Source organism: Crocuta crocuta, unplaced genomic scaffold (genome assembly GCF_008692635.1).
Source record: "Crocuta crocuta isolate KB4526 unplaced genomic scaffold, BGI_CrCroc_1.0 scaffold32, whole genome shotgun sequence".
Classification (NCBI taxonomy): domain Eukaryota; kingdom Metazoa; phylum Chordata; class Mammalia; order Carnivora; family Hyaenidae; genus Crocuta; species Crocuta crocuta.
Window position 1 is genome coordinate 5,593,068 of NW_027529424.1, and position 14,735 is coordinate 5,607,802.

Here is a 14,735-nt window from a genome sequence, read left to right on the forward strand (position 1 = left end):
AAAGACCATCACAATAGTATTCTCAAATTGTTTATATTTATCATTGAACTATTCAACATACCAGAAGTATCAAATCTATATAAACCAAACTTAATTATTAATGCATATTATAAAGCAAACACATGTTCCCTTTTGGTCAGGGTAGAAGGCCACAGTATTTTAGTATCAAATTGGATGCCTATGGTAATTCAGAAGACAATGGATGTACAGATGCTCTTTGTGTTTCTCAAACGTATAGACTGGATAACTGAATAACTTGAAAGTAAGTATAAGACATGATAATATTTGTGAGAGACTTCAATGTGCATTTCCTTAGAATAAGGACAGTCTTTCATATAACCATAAAATTATTATCACAACCAAGATACATAACAGTAATGCAGAAATATTATCCAATACACGCTCTATATTCAACTCAGTTGCCCCAAATTATATGTTTACTGCTTCAATCTAGGATGCAGTCATATATCTCTCTTTACTTTTGGACTTTAATCTGAATAGCTCCTTTGCCGTTTATGGCTCTGAAATTTTTGTAGAGTCCAGAAAAGTCATGTTGTAAAATGCCTTTGGATTTGTCTGATTATTTCCTAATAATTCTTCCCAGGCTTACAATCTGATAAAAGGACTATATAGGTAACATATACTTCCCAAATCATCTTATCAGGAGACATGATGCTAGTATGTCCCATTGATGACAACAGCAAATGCCAAAAACAAATGTTAAAGATAGTACCTGTCAGACTTTGTAAAAGCAGAAGTAAATTTTTCCCTTCTATTTAAAACATTGAGGGATGGATTGACACTTTCATGGATGTGTGAATATTTGGTTACCCAACAATTGTTCATCAAATGCCCCTAGCAAACATTTGGTTATCTGAATCGTATTTTAAATTGGTAGTTGCATAAACACGATTTGCTGATTTTGTCATTCAGTCTGGATTTATTAATGGGCATTTTTCTGACTTCTCTTGACTCTATCATTGTAGACTTCCGTGTTACAATCCATTGATATCACAATATTACTATTCTTTTTTTCATGCTCCATTTGTCAGAAAGTTAAGTATTGGAGTCCTTCTAACCGGTTCCTGTTCTGCTGATATCTACCTGTCAACTGCAAATAGTGGTCAAGATTTATCTTGACACAGAATAAGCTATTCTCCAATGAGCCCAGAATCCCTGGAAAGGATTGATTTTGCTTAGATATCAAGATCTAGAGTTGTTATTACATCTTGTAGACTGAGTAATGAGTAGTAAGATTGATGCTCCATGATGCCATCACAGTAGGGCTCTTTAGAGCGGCACCTGGGTGGCTCAGTCAGTTAGGGTCTGACTTTGGCTCAGGTCATGATTTCATGGTTCGTTGGTTCGAGCCCCGCCTCTGGCTCTGTGCTCACAGCTAAGAGACTGGACTTCCTTGAGATTCTTTGTCTCCTTCTCAATCTGCTCTTCCCCCATTTATGCTCTTTCTCTCAAAAATAAATAAATTAAAAAATAAGCTGAATTTAAAAAATTATAGATTCATATTTGTATCACAATATCAAATCATAATCATAAGATTCTTCCTCAGTCTTCACCTTTGAGTCCTCTTTCTCCCAAAGCAAAGTATCACTAGATTCACTTATTCATTTTGTCTTAAAAAAACACACACAAAATAGTTCTAGAAAGCTCTTGGGTTATTCTGAAAAGGGTTATTTAATTCCTGAATATTTGATGATTTTTTATATCATTTTGTTACCTTAAGAATCACAACCTTAAGCTGCTTCTCGTCCAGTTTCTAAAAATGGCTGTTTCATATTTTCCCATTAACAGCTGTTCAGGGTAAGAGATACCAGTTAACATGATCAGAAGTAGTCTTTTTTTTTTTTTTTTTTTTTTTTTTTTAAGTTTATTTGAGAGAGAGCACAAGTGTGGTAAGGGCAGAGAAGGGGAGAGAGCACATGAGTGGGGTAGGGGGAGAGGAAGAGGGAGAGGGAATTCCAAGCAGACTCCACACTGTCAGTACAGAGCCCAACCAGGGCTCGAAACCACAAACCTTGAAATCATGACCTGAGCTGAAATCAAGAGTTGGTTGCTTAACCAATTGAGCCACCCAGGCATCCTTCACAGGTAGTCTTTTTACACTAGTATTTTAATTTAATGTTTTAAATGTTTTGTGAATATGTAAAAATCTACATATTTCAAATTCAAAACCACATAAAATGTAAACTCATATAAGAATCACTGTGATCCCTGTTCCATCTCTGTCCTAATCATCTCCCAAAGGTTACCATTCTCATTAATTTTTAGTTTCTCATTACTGCCTGTTTTGTTCTTTACAAATATCAGCAAATAATGCATTCAAAAAATTTTCTGTTGGGGCGCTTGGGTAGCTCACTTGGTTAAGCGTATGACTTCGGCTCAGGTCATGATCTCACAGTTCGTGGGTTCGAGCCCCACATTGGGCTCTGTGCTGACAGCTCAGAGCCTGGAGCCTGCTTCGGGTTCTGTGTCTCCCTCTCTCTCTGACCCTCCCCTGCTCAGCCGTCTCTATCTCTCTCTCAAAAATAAATTTAAAAAAATTAAAAAAACATTAAAATTAATAAAAAATAAAAAAATTCTGTCTTTTCTATGTGAATTTCACAAACTTTATAAAATCCTTGGACATATTCTGTTTATCGATTCATGGAGATACTTTTTATTTAATCTCTCTCTGTAACTCTCTTTACATTTGCATAATATTTCACTACTGCTATCTACCACAGTTTATTCAACTATTGCCTCTAATATTTTGCTTGTACAAATAATGTCCCATATGTTGTTTTGTGTTTGTGGAAAAGTATCTTAAAGTAAATTTCTAGAAGTGTGTTTTCTGGGTTAAGAGGCAAATGCAAAACTAGTTTTGTCACCACAAAGTGACAGTCCACCACAGAAGTAAGGCAGTGCCTATGTACCCAAAGTAATTTAAGATTTTTCTACATATTTTATGGGAATATAATTTATTTATAAAGTTTATTACATAGCACATTTTTTAACATTTATTTTTGAGAGAGAATGTGCACACAAGTGGGAGAGGGGCAGAAACAGGGAGAGAGAATACGAAGCAGGCCTCACATTGTAAGAACAGAGCCCAACATGGGGCTTGAACTCATAAACTATGAGATCATAACCTGAGCTTAAATCAAGAGTCAGATGATATATACTGCCTCTAATATGCAGCACATTTAACAGGACAAGCAATTAAGAGTAGCTGGAAAATCATGAAAAAGAAGGGAAATTATGAAGTAGAGAACTCCTAAGTATAAAAACACATATATTGTCTATCATTTAAAAAGTTTGGTTTTGTCATATGATTGGACAAAGAGATCCATATGTTAGCAGTGACCCTTAAAGAAGAACACGTATATTCCCTGCTCTAAACAACACTACCCCTCCAAGTACACCAGAGCTAAAAAAAAAATTGTTTGACATGTGTACAAGAATGTACACAGCGATGTTATATGAAATAGCCAAAATCAAAAAACATCCAAAACACAGTATAATAAAAAAAGTTTGAAAATGTATACAATTTTATGCAGCATGGACAATGAATGAGCATACATTCATACATGGAATAACACGGTTAAATCTTGGGAACAAGAATTCAATGTTGAATGGAAAAATCTAAACTCAGAAGACTATGATGGAATGGCAACATATTTATAAAACTGAACACAAGGAAAATAAAATTGTATATGCTTCACATTGTATAGTGTTTAATGAACTTGTTCGTTTTTACCATTGCTGGGAAATAGTCCATACAAAACCCTGAAAGGTGGTAACTTTACTGAGATGCAAGGCATTCTGAAGAAAATATACCAACAATTTTATTGTTATAGATCATGACTGAGTTATTAAATTCCATCATAGTTTTTTTCCATTAGGTTTGATTATGATGATTCATAATTTTTACATAGAATATGTAATGGACACTGCTAGTGGTTTGCCCATCTCTCTCCAGATACCAGTCCCTGTTTCTTTAGGTTTCTTTTTAGTCTATTCTACCTCATTGATTATAAAGGCTCTTAACTATACTGCCTTCAGATGATTACCATTACCTAATAGAATCACTTTAGCTCTGTAGAGAGAATCAGCAGTACCTGCAAGTCATTTCCCTGCGGGGTGGCCCTTATCTAATGAAGAGAAATCAATGAAAAGAGAAATAGTTCTGTTGGACATTTCTTCCCTATTCCCTTTGCCAGCTCTCTCATATCTCTGCCCTCCAATACTGGAATAGATTAGGTTCTCAGTCTTTGGTCTTCTTCCCTTTAATATCAATATTAGTAGTTCTATGAGTACATACTCCCTCGTGGTTATACAATGATTCTCAAAATTATATATTATGCATAAAATTCTATCATTCTTCAGAGTTGTATATCAGACTGCTTAATTAGCATCTCCTCTTGAATGGAGGAATTGTTGATTCAACAAATCTTACAGTGAGAGCCTAATATTCTTCGTAAACTTATTTTACAATGTTCCTATTTCAGTATATTCTCCCAACTTCTCAGGCCAAACCATCAGGAAGTTTTGGCATTTCTCCTGCAGGGAAGGGTTTACTCACTACATCAGGGTTGTTCAAATCCTACACATTCCAAAGACATATTTGTCTTCAGGACTAAGACTATTTTTGTATGCTTGAAACCTTGGGCCATTTCTGAACCAGTCTGACCATATAAGTCTGTGTAAACAATGCCAGACAAAGATATATAAGAGGAGACTTATTAGAAGAATTTACTCACGTGCTAAGGAGGCTAAGAAGTCCAATGATCTGCCATCTGCAACCAGAGAACCCAGAAAGCCAGTGCTGTAGTTCAGTACAAGTCCAAAGGCCTGAGACCTAGAAGACTGATGGTCTAAATTCCAGTCTAAGCTGAAAAGCCTGAAAGCCAGGAACACTGATGTCTTAAAGCAGAAGACAAATGTTTCAGCTGAAGCAAAGAAAGCAAATCCCCCACCACCTTTTTTTGTTCTATTCAGGCACTTGACATATTAGATGATGCCCAGTGGCATTGGTGAAGCTAATGTTTTTTACAAATGCTAATCTCATCCAGAGGCGCCCTCAAAGACATATACAGGAACGTTTACTAGGCATGTATCATGGACTGAAAGACTCAATATTATACATCAACCAACTCTTCTCAAATTGATCTGGTAAATGCAATCTCAATCAAAACAAAGACAAAGAAGAACATAAGATAATCTTGAAGAAGAGTGGAAGACTACTGTGTAGTAAAGTTGTTAGAAACCTACAGAAAGATATAGATAGAGAAATAGACCAATGGAAAAGATCATCAACGAAGAGACTCACATGTCAATGGATACAGCTGAAGAGAAATGGTTGTCAATGGGAAAAATGCTAATTGGATTATCTGTATGGAGAAAATATATTTTCACCTACACATCACACTATACAAAGATCAATTTCAGATGGATTCTAATCTAAATGTGAGAGATAAAACAATGGATCTTCTACAAGCTATCACAAGAGGAAATAGGAAATCTTCCTGATTTATGGTAAGCAAAATCGTCTTAAACAAGAAAAATATTAATAATTGGGAAATAATTAAAATCAGCAATGCCAGTGCATCAAAAAACTGTCATTTATAGAGTGAAAAGGAAAACTCAACAGAAAAAAACCAGGCCAGGGACTTGAACAGAGGATATTGAAGTGGACAATAAACACAGTTTGGAGAGGAGCTAGTGACAGGGATATCATGGAAAAGCATTGCAGGTGGAGGAAACTCCACAGTCCTTAGTCCAAGTCCACAGTCCTTAAACACGTGAATACCTGATGCATTCAACCAACAACAAAGTTGTTGTGCTTACTTTTCTTTTTCTTTCTGCTTCCATCATAACATAATTGGCCCATCAAGAGATGAGACCTGTGCTGTTCACTGATGTGTCCTCAGTAGTTAGGCTTGTACCTGGTGTGTAATATAAAAGCTCAATAAATATATATAAAATTAATGAAGGAATAAATGAATGGAAGAGACACATCCAGTTTCCTTTTCATTAGTACATCTTTTTATTAGTGGTATAAATCTTTGTTATGGCTCAAGTAATTAAAGCATGACAGCTTCTGACCAGGATTATATTTCTTAAAGTGTTTTTTGGTGGAACACTAGTTTTACAAATGCTCATAAAAAAAGTTGGTCTCACAATTGTATAAGGAAACTCTGCTTACCATATCTCCTACCTGAAAAAAACTACACTGTACTTTAGCATATTAAATATATATTTAAAAGCACATAAAATAGAAAAATATATAAAAGCATATGAAAATGTAAAATGCCAAAGCTGCAGATTGAGAAGTTCTATGATTTAAAAATATTTCTATCATAGCTTTTCAGGTATTTCCCAGATTGACTTGACCCCACAGTCCTTTAACTTTGTGTCTATTAACATTTTGAGAAAGTCATCGTTTCACCATATACAATGGGGAACTCAGAAAAAACACTGATAAACAAGTCTTGCTTTTAATAGTTTGGCTGAACCAATGCAGAATAAAGGTCAGGCACAGTAAGAAGTAGTTTGTAATGTGATAAGGAGTCCAGAGGAACCTTCTTCCTGTCCTTTTCCTTTGGCAAGGTTTTAGGTAAGAGTCACATCTTAAAGGGGGGAAATGGGTTAATGCAATAAAGAATGAAAAATAAATAAAATGAAACACAGTGTCAAGATTCCCAGAGAATCAGTTCTAAAACTCCTGTGGCTTTCAAAGGCCATAAAAAAGTCTAAATTCAAAATGAAAGTGAATTGAGGCATGTTCCATTGGGACGACACCAAGTGCTGAGTATCATCTCCTGCAGTTCTTGCCTAACACACAGAGAAGGCAGATTTTCTTTATAGCCGTAATAAAACATAAAAGGAAAGATGAAAAGAAGTGGGAGAATCACTAGCGATTATCCTCATAGCTGAGTATTTGTTGTGTGGCTGAAAGGGCATTTGGTGGTCTGATAAATGACTCTTACATTTCCCCTCTCCTTATAATGTGACTTTGAAATTGCTCCCACATTTCACAAGTGTTCCCCATATATTTTCAAGTCCAATATTGCCTTTTCTGAGATGTGACTCCAGTTAGATCCAGGATCCATGCTTTCCTAGAAGATTAAGCATTCTTAATAGCAAGTTTTGCTACCAGATAAAAAAGAAAAAAGCTCTTTTTACTCAGCATTACACAAACAAGTCATATCTAATTCTCAGAAGTAAAAGTGCCATAAGAGATATATACATATACATTCTTTCAGCTAAATTGGTACCATAAAGCTGTATTGCAAATATGAGTAATGCTTCTTCTGCAGTGATGTTTACAGAGATACAATACAGTTCACACACATTTTGGTTTCTTCTACCTTTGCAGGATAAGGCATTAAAAGAAATTATCACTATATATTATTGAAGATAAAATTGTTGGGTTATGGCATTTTTAATATGGTGAACCTAGGCCAAATATTGAAGCTAGCATTTATTTTATTGCTTCTGACATCTCTTGTTTAAAGGCTCTGAGAAATGAAAAACTTCAGTGAAGGCCACATTGAAGTTTATTGATATAATCTCTATAAAGTAAAATCTCAATAAAAATTTATGTCATCTATTTAATGAGAAGGCAGGAAATGGAATCATTCTCGGAGACATTTTTAAATGGTCAATCAGGTATAATTTAACTATCATGTTATTTTCTTTACACAAGTAGAGATTACAGGAGAAGTGTTTGCTTGACACTTTTTTATTCTACAGAGAACTAAATGGAAGTTATTACAACAATCCACACTACACTGAATGTAGTAAAACAATTCAATAATGTAGTTAAAATGTTATGTGGGATCTATAAAAATATATTAATTCTCCCCCTATCTTCCTATGGTTCAATGGTTCTTAAAGATCTCTGCATATGAGAATATATATGTGATAAGGAAAATTGATAATTTATTATGTCTATGGGGAACTGCTGCTGTCATACTATAAAATGTTGGATAGCTATTATGCTGAATTGTATTAAAAGTTAAATTTGGAGACAAAAACAATGTTTTGTTGTGGCTTTTCTCATAATTTGTGTCACTAAATGTGTGAATAAAACAAATCTTTTTAAGTTCTTTCATCAGGAAGTAAAAATTATGTTCTGGTCACATGGATGTTATGTTAAAAGTTTTCACAAACAACCTGGGGAAAGTATATGTATATAAGTATGCATATTTTATATACTGAAATTTTAATTACATATATGTATAAATATATATTTTCCAAATAAATGCTAACCAATAACGTCTGTCCACTAAATTTTAGGGAGAAAACCCCACATTCTACTACAGTTTGCCTCCAATCAAATTTACCGCACATTTATCTAACAGGTAACTTCCTATTTGTCCAGTAAGAAGGGAGTCTCCCATGTACCTGCACAATGATTTAAGTGTCTCCTTAGGAACTGTGCCCTCTTCTTTCCGTGTATGCTCTTTCTGGACAATCTTACCCACTATTTTGACAAAACAGTAATGTCTCCAACATTTTATAACTAAATATGTATCATGAAATACAAATACCACTTGTCTAAATTCCCTGGACTATCCCCACCCCTCCTTGGTTGTCCTATAAACACATCAAATCCAATTTCCTCCAACCAGCACATCAGAGTGTATTCACTGGTCAGACAGTTAATGAGCAAGGGAAAGTCAACATGACCTGCTTTCTAAGGGGAAGGTGGACACTTCTGTGACATCAACTGACTCATAGAATATCCTCATATTAGAAGGATTTGCCTCTAAAGTTATGTTACCAGATTAAGCAAATAGAATACAGGATTCCCAGTTAATCTTGGATTTTGGCTCTGAATACACACACACACACACACACACACACACAGATAATACATATAGTATATCTCATGTAATATTTGAAACACACTTATAATAAGAATATTTATTATAGGACATTAAAAATTACTTAGGCATATTTTACTTTATCTGGTAATACTGAATCTAGAGACAACTTGCACATATACTCTTGGGTTTATAGCTAGATAAAGCAGAAATGAAGACTGAAGATGCTTCTTTTCTTAGTTTGGGCTATACACAGTACTACCTACATTTCAAATCCTTTGTAGAGATTTATTGTACAATATATGACTAAATCTTTTCTAAATGTTACTGATTAGTGCTTGATAATAGTTTGGATAATGCCTAGAGAATATTTTCCATCCTAAGATTACATTTGATTAGTCAGAGAGAAATTTATTCCCCTTCCCAAATATATTCCTCTTTCTAGCTCATCTAGAAACTGGGAAATAGAAGGGTTCCTGTGTGGCTCAGTCAGTTGAGCATCTGACTTCGGCTCAGGTCATGATCTCATGGTTCACAGGTTTGAGCCGCACATCGGGCTCCATGATGACAACTCAAAGCCTGGAGCCTGCTTCAGATTCTGTGTCTCCCTCTCTCTCTGCCACCCCCCCCTCATGATCTGTCTCTCTCCTCACGCTCTGTCTCTCTCTCTCTCTCTTAAAAATAAGTAATAAACAGGGGCGCCTGGGTGGCCTAGTCAGTTAAGCGTCCGACTTTCGCTTAGGTCATGATCTCGCGGTTTGTGGGTTCGAGCCCCGCGTCGGGCTCTGTGCTGACTGCCAGCTCAGAGCCTGGAGCCTGTTTCAGTCTGTGATTCCCTCTCTCTCTGACCCTCCCCTGCTCGCGCTGTCTCTCTCTCTTTAAATAAAACATTTAAAAAAATAAGTAATAAACATTAAGAACAATTTTAAAAAACCGAGAAGTATGTCCAGTACATTTACCAATCAACTTAACCCCATTAACACTGAGCATGCTTATTTCATAAATAGGAAACAAATAATGGTTTAAGAAGTCTTAGCACTGACACTAAATTCTCTATACATAACTTTAAATAAAAATTTAATATCCCTAAAATAAATTCAGCATCTATTCTATTTCCTTTTGGCTCTCTGTACACTGTGAGTTTGCTCTGATCTTTGTATAACTTTTGGCACGCTGCTCACTGTGCTTCCACTGAGTATAGCCTGCTTACTCCACTATTTGAACTAGTTCACCTGCCCTAATGTGTGACACACACTTCTGCAAATGGTTCCAAAGGTCTAGCTTCTAATACTCTCTTCATCTCTGAATGCTTATCACACCTCTAGCACCATCCACCTGCATTCACATTTCAGTCTAACTCATCACTGATCCTTAGCTGCTTTTGCTGTGGAGTCTTACTTGGACAAATAGTTTATCAGATCATGTAGGAGGAAGCTAGCTTACTACTTATTGTATGATACCACACATGGCACAATGCACTCCAATAAATTATTGATGAAGGAGCTATTCACCTCTTGTAAATTTTTGAATTAAAAATTAGAATACTTAGGAGTTATGTTTTACTTTAAAATTATATTTACAAAAATGTAGCATGCATAAATTAGACAGTAATGTATATGAACCACTACTGTCCTTGTAACTTTACAGTGATTCTGTACATTTCAATGGAAGTGTGACAATTCTGACTTTAGAAAATTCTTGAAATGAAAGGAAGTATAAGAAAAATATAAAACACTCGTAATTCTAGTCTTCCCCTGTAGTCCTTGTAAAGCAAGTGATCCATTTCCTTTCTTTCCTGAACATGAAATATTAAAAACCAAAACTTATGTAAAAATTTAAATCTGTTTTTTTTCCACATGGGATTATTATGAGCATTTTTTTCCACTTTATTAAATTAGATGCATGAGGCTTAATAATTGTGCCGTGATCTTTAAAAGATAAATAGCTATTATATGTAAGATTTTTGAACATGTAGCCATAGCTACAATTTGAATAATTCCTTATTAGAATTAGCAATACATGGTCAGAGTCATGCTTTATTTAATCTTTTGATGCAAATGTACCAACTTATTTCCAGAAGGTTTGTGGCAATTACATTCTCATTAGCAGTCCATTTTAACACATTCTGATAAATAATATTTTGTTCATTGTTTACCAATTTTACATGTGAAATAGTGTATTATTTTCATATAACTTTTGTTTCTTTATGATATTTTAAAGTGAATGCACATTTACATGTTTTAATTTTATACCAACGGAAGAGGTCTTTACAAGTCAATTATACATTTTTAGTTATTCTTAGTGTCGGAACAAGTTTTCCTATTTGGCATTAGCCTTCAGAGCTTTGAAAGGAGTGATAAAGCATAATGGTTAAGAGACAGAGTACTCCTGTATGCTATGATCACTCACGCGTATAAGTTGACTTCTTTGGGCTCATGTTTTTCCATATGTAAACTTAAGGTGATCGTAATAACTATTTCATAAGTTTTTTTAAGGATAAATAAATAAGTACATGTATATTGCTACTTAGAATGATACCTGGCATTTCAGTTTCCAATAAATAAAAGTGTTCAAAATTCAGTAACTTTTAGTTTTAGTTTTAGTTTTCACAAGGTTGTACAACTATTACCACAATCAATTTAAGTCAGGATTAGAATCAATTAGAAGAGCTTAATCGGTCCTAAAAGAAATCCTGCAGCTCTTGGCCATAATTCCCCAACTCTACTCAGCCCTTGACAACCACTAATTTACTTTTCCTCCCTACAGATTTGCCTGTTACATTTTATTTAAATGGAACTATATGAAAAAAACATAAACTACCTACGAATAAACTTAACCAAGGATACAAGAGATCTGTATGATGAAAACTANTTTGACAGTAAACTATTTGTTAAAAAATAAATAAATGGAACTATATGGTATGCAATCCTTTATATCTGGTTACATCACTTAGCATATGTTTTCAAGCTTTATTTCTGGGATGCAATAGTCCTTAATCATTATTTTAATGATTCACTAATATTCCATTGTATCAATATTCTATATATTATTTAGTCATCAGTTGATGGACATTTGATTGTTTTCTAGTTTTTGGTTACTATAAATGATGCTACTATAAACATTAATACAAGTTTTTATGTAAACAAGGTTTCATTTCTCCTGGGTTTAGACTGAGAAGTTGAATTACTAAGTCATATGGTAGCTGTCAGTTTAACATTTGAGGAACCTTGACAGTGCTTACCAGAGCCACCATTGTAGATTCATTATTGGAAATGTATGAGGGTTCCAAATTCTCTTCATATTTATCAGCATTTGTCATTACCTGCCATTTTGATTATAGCCATCTTAGTGGTTACAAAGTGGCATCACATAGTAGTCTTGTGTTCCCATCATGGCTAATGATGTTGAACATTTTTTCATATGCCTTCTATTATCTATCTTTAGAAAAGTATGGATTCATATCCTTTGCCAATGTTTTAGTTGGGCTAGTTATCTCTCAGTTATTAAGAATTCTTCTTAGGGGTGCCTGGGTGGCTCAGTCAGTGGAGCATCTAACTTTGGTTCAGGTCATGATCTCACAGTCTGTGGGATTGATCCCTGTACTAGACTTGCTGCTGTCAGCACAGAGCCCGCTTTGGACCCTCTTTCCCCCTTTTCTGCCCCTCCCCTGCTCAAGCTTTCTCTCTCAAAAATGAATAAAACATTTTATAAAAGAATTTTTTAAATATTTTATATTCAAATCCTTTCTCAAAGACATGATTTGTAAATCTCTACTTCCGTTCTGAAGGTTGTCAAAGTGCTATTCCTTGCAGTATAAACATTTTTAACTTGGATAATATCTAATTCAGCAATTTTTAATCTTGCTCCTAGTGTTTTGGTATCATAGCTAAAAAATCATTGCCTAATCCAAGGTCACAAAAATTTAAAGTGTGTTTTATTTTAGAACTTCATTAGTATTAGTCCTTTATACTTAGGTTTTTGATTCATATAATTTTTGTATAAAATTCATATAAATTTTGTTTATAGTTGCCCAAATGTATTCTTTTATGTTTTATTTTTATTTATTTATTTNTTTTTGAGAGCAAGAGCAGGGGAGGGAGAGAGGGGGAGAGAGAGAGAAAATCCCAAGCAGGGTCCACAGTGTGCAGAGCCCAATGTGGGGCTCGAACTCAGGAATCATAAGATAATGATCTGAATCGAAATCAAGAGTTAGACATTTAACCAATCAGAGCTCCCAGTACGAACACATTCTTTTGTGGGTGGATATCGGTTGTCACTACGTTATTTGTTAAAAAGAGTATCCATTCCCCATTGAATGGTACTGTCAGGGTTATCAAAATTTAGTTGACTGTAAATGTGAATTTATTTCTGTACTCTCAGTTCTGTACTGCTGATCTGTATGTCAACCCTTATGCAAGTGATGCACTGATTACTGTAACTTTGTAGTCCGATTTAAAATGGGAAAGTAGGACTCCTTCAAATTAATGCTTCTTTTATAAAATTGTGTTGGCTGTTGTGGGTCCCTTGGTATTCCTCATGAAGTTTAGGAATAGCTTATCAATTTAGGCAAAGAACACATTTGGATTCTGATGGGGTTTGTGGTGAATTTTACATCAATTTGGGGAGTGCTATTGTAATATTAAGTCTTCTGATCCAAGAATCAGTGATGTCTTTCCATTAATTTAGATCTTCAATTTCTATCAACAACGGTTTATAATTTTCAGAGTTGCCCAATACCATGTTTCTTAACACAAACTGTAGTGGTCTAGTACAATGGTGCAAAGAGTGTCAAGAGCATATATCCTTGCCATGTTACTCACCTTAGGGAGAATGTTTTCAGTTTTTCTCCACCAAGGATAACATTGGCTATGAGTCTTTAGATGACCTTTATAAAGTCAAACCATTCCCTTTTATTCTTGATTTTTTTTTTTTTTTACCATGAAGGAATATGCCATTTTGTAAAATTCTGTTTCCATGTCCAGAGATATCATTTAATCTTTGTCCTTTTTTCTACTGTTAATGATTCATTGCATTAAATGATTTTTGGATGTTAAGTCAACCTTGCATTTATGGTATAAATCCTACTTGGTAATGGTTTATAATCCTTTACAGGTGTTGGCATATTCAGTTTGCTCATATTTTGGCCAGGATTCTGTGTCTAAATTTATAAAACATATTGCTGTGACATTTTATCTTCTTAATCGCTTCATTGGTTATGATACCAGGATACTACTGGTCTTAGATAAGTTAGTATTTGTTTGCTCTTCTATTTTTTGTATAATTTATGAAGAATTGTATTAAGTCTTGTTAAATGTTTGATAGTATTCACCATAAAGCCATCTGCTCCTGGCCATTTCTTTTTCGGGTAGATTATTACTTATTAAGGAAGGCTTTTTATTGTTGCAAGCTGCTATGGAATGAACAGTTTTCATCTTAAATTCCTGTGTTGAAGCACTAATCAACAATGTGACTATACTTGGAGACAAGGACGAACAGGAGGCAAATAAGGCTAAATGAAGTCTTAAGGATGGGACCTCGGCATAATAGCATGTATCCTTTTAAGAATAGGCGCCAGGGAGCTCTCATTCTCCTTTTCTCCATGCATGACAGAGACGTCATATAAGCACAGAGGTGAGGTGGTGGCAGCCAAGAGACCAGGAGACCCGGGAAGAAGTCTCATCAGAAACTGACCATAATAGTACTCTGATCTTGGACTCCCAGTCTCCAAAACTGTCAGAGAATATATGTTTGTTGTTTAAGTCATCCAGCCTATGCTATTTTGTTATGGCAGTTCAAGCAGACTAAGACACAGACTATTATGATTTCCCCTTTTTAATTGTTTTATAGTGTCTTTTTATGAATTTATTCATTTCATCCAAGTAAATTATTTGTATACACTTCATTGTA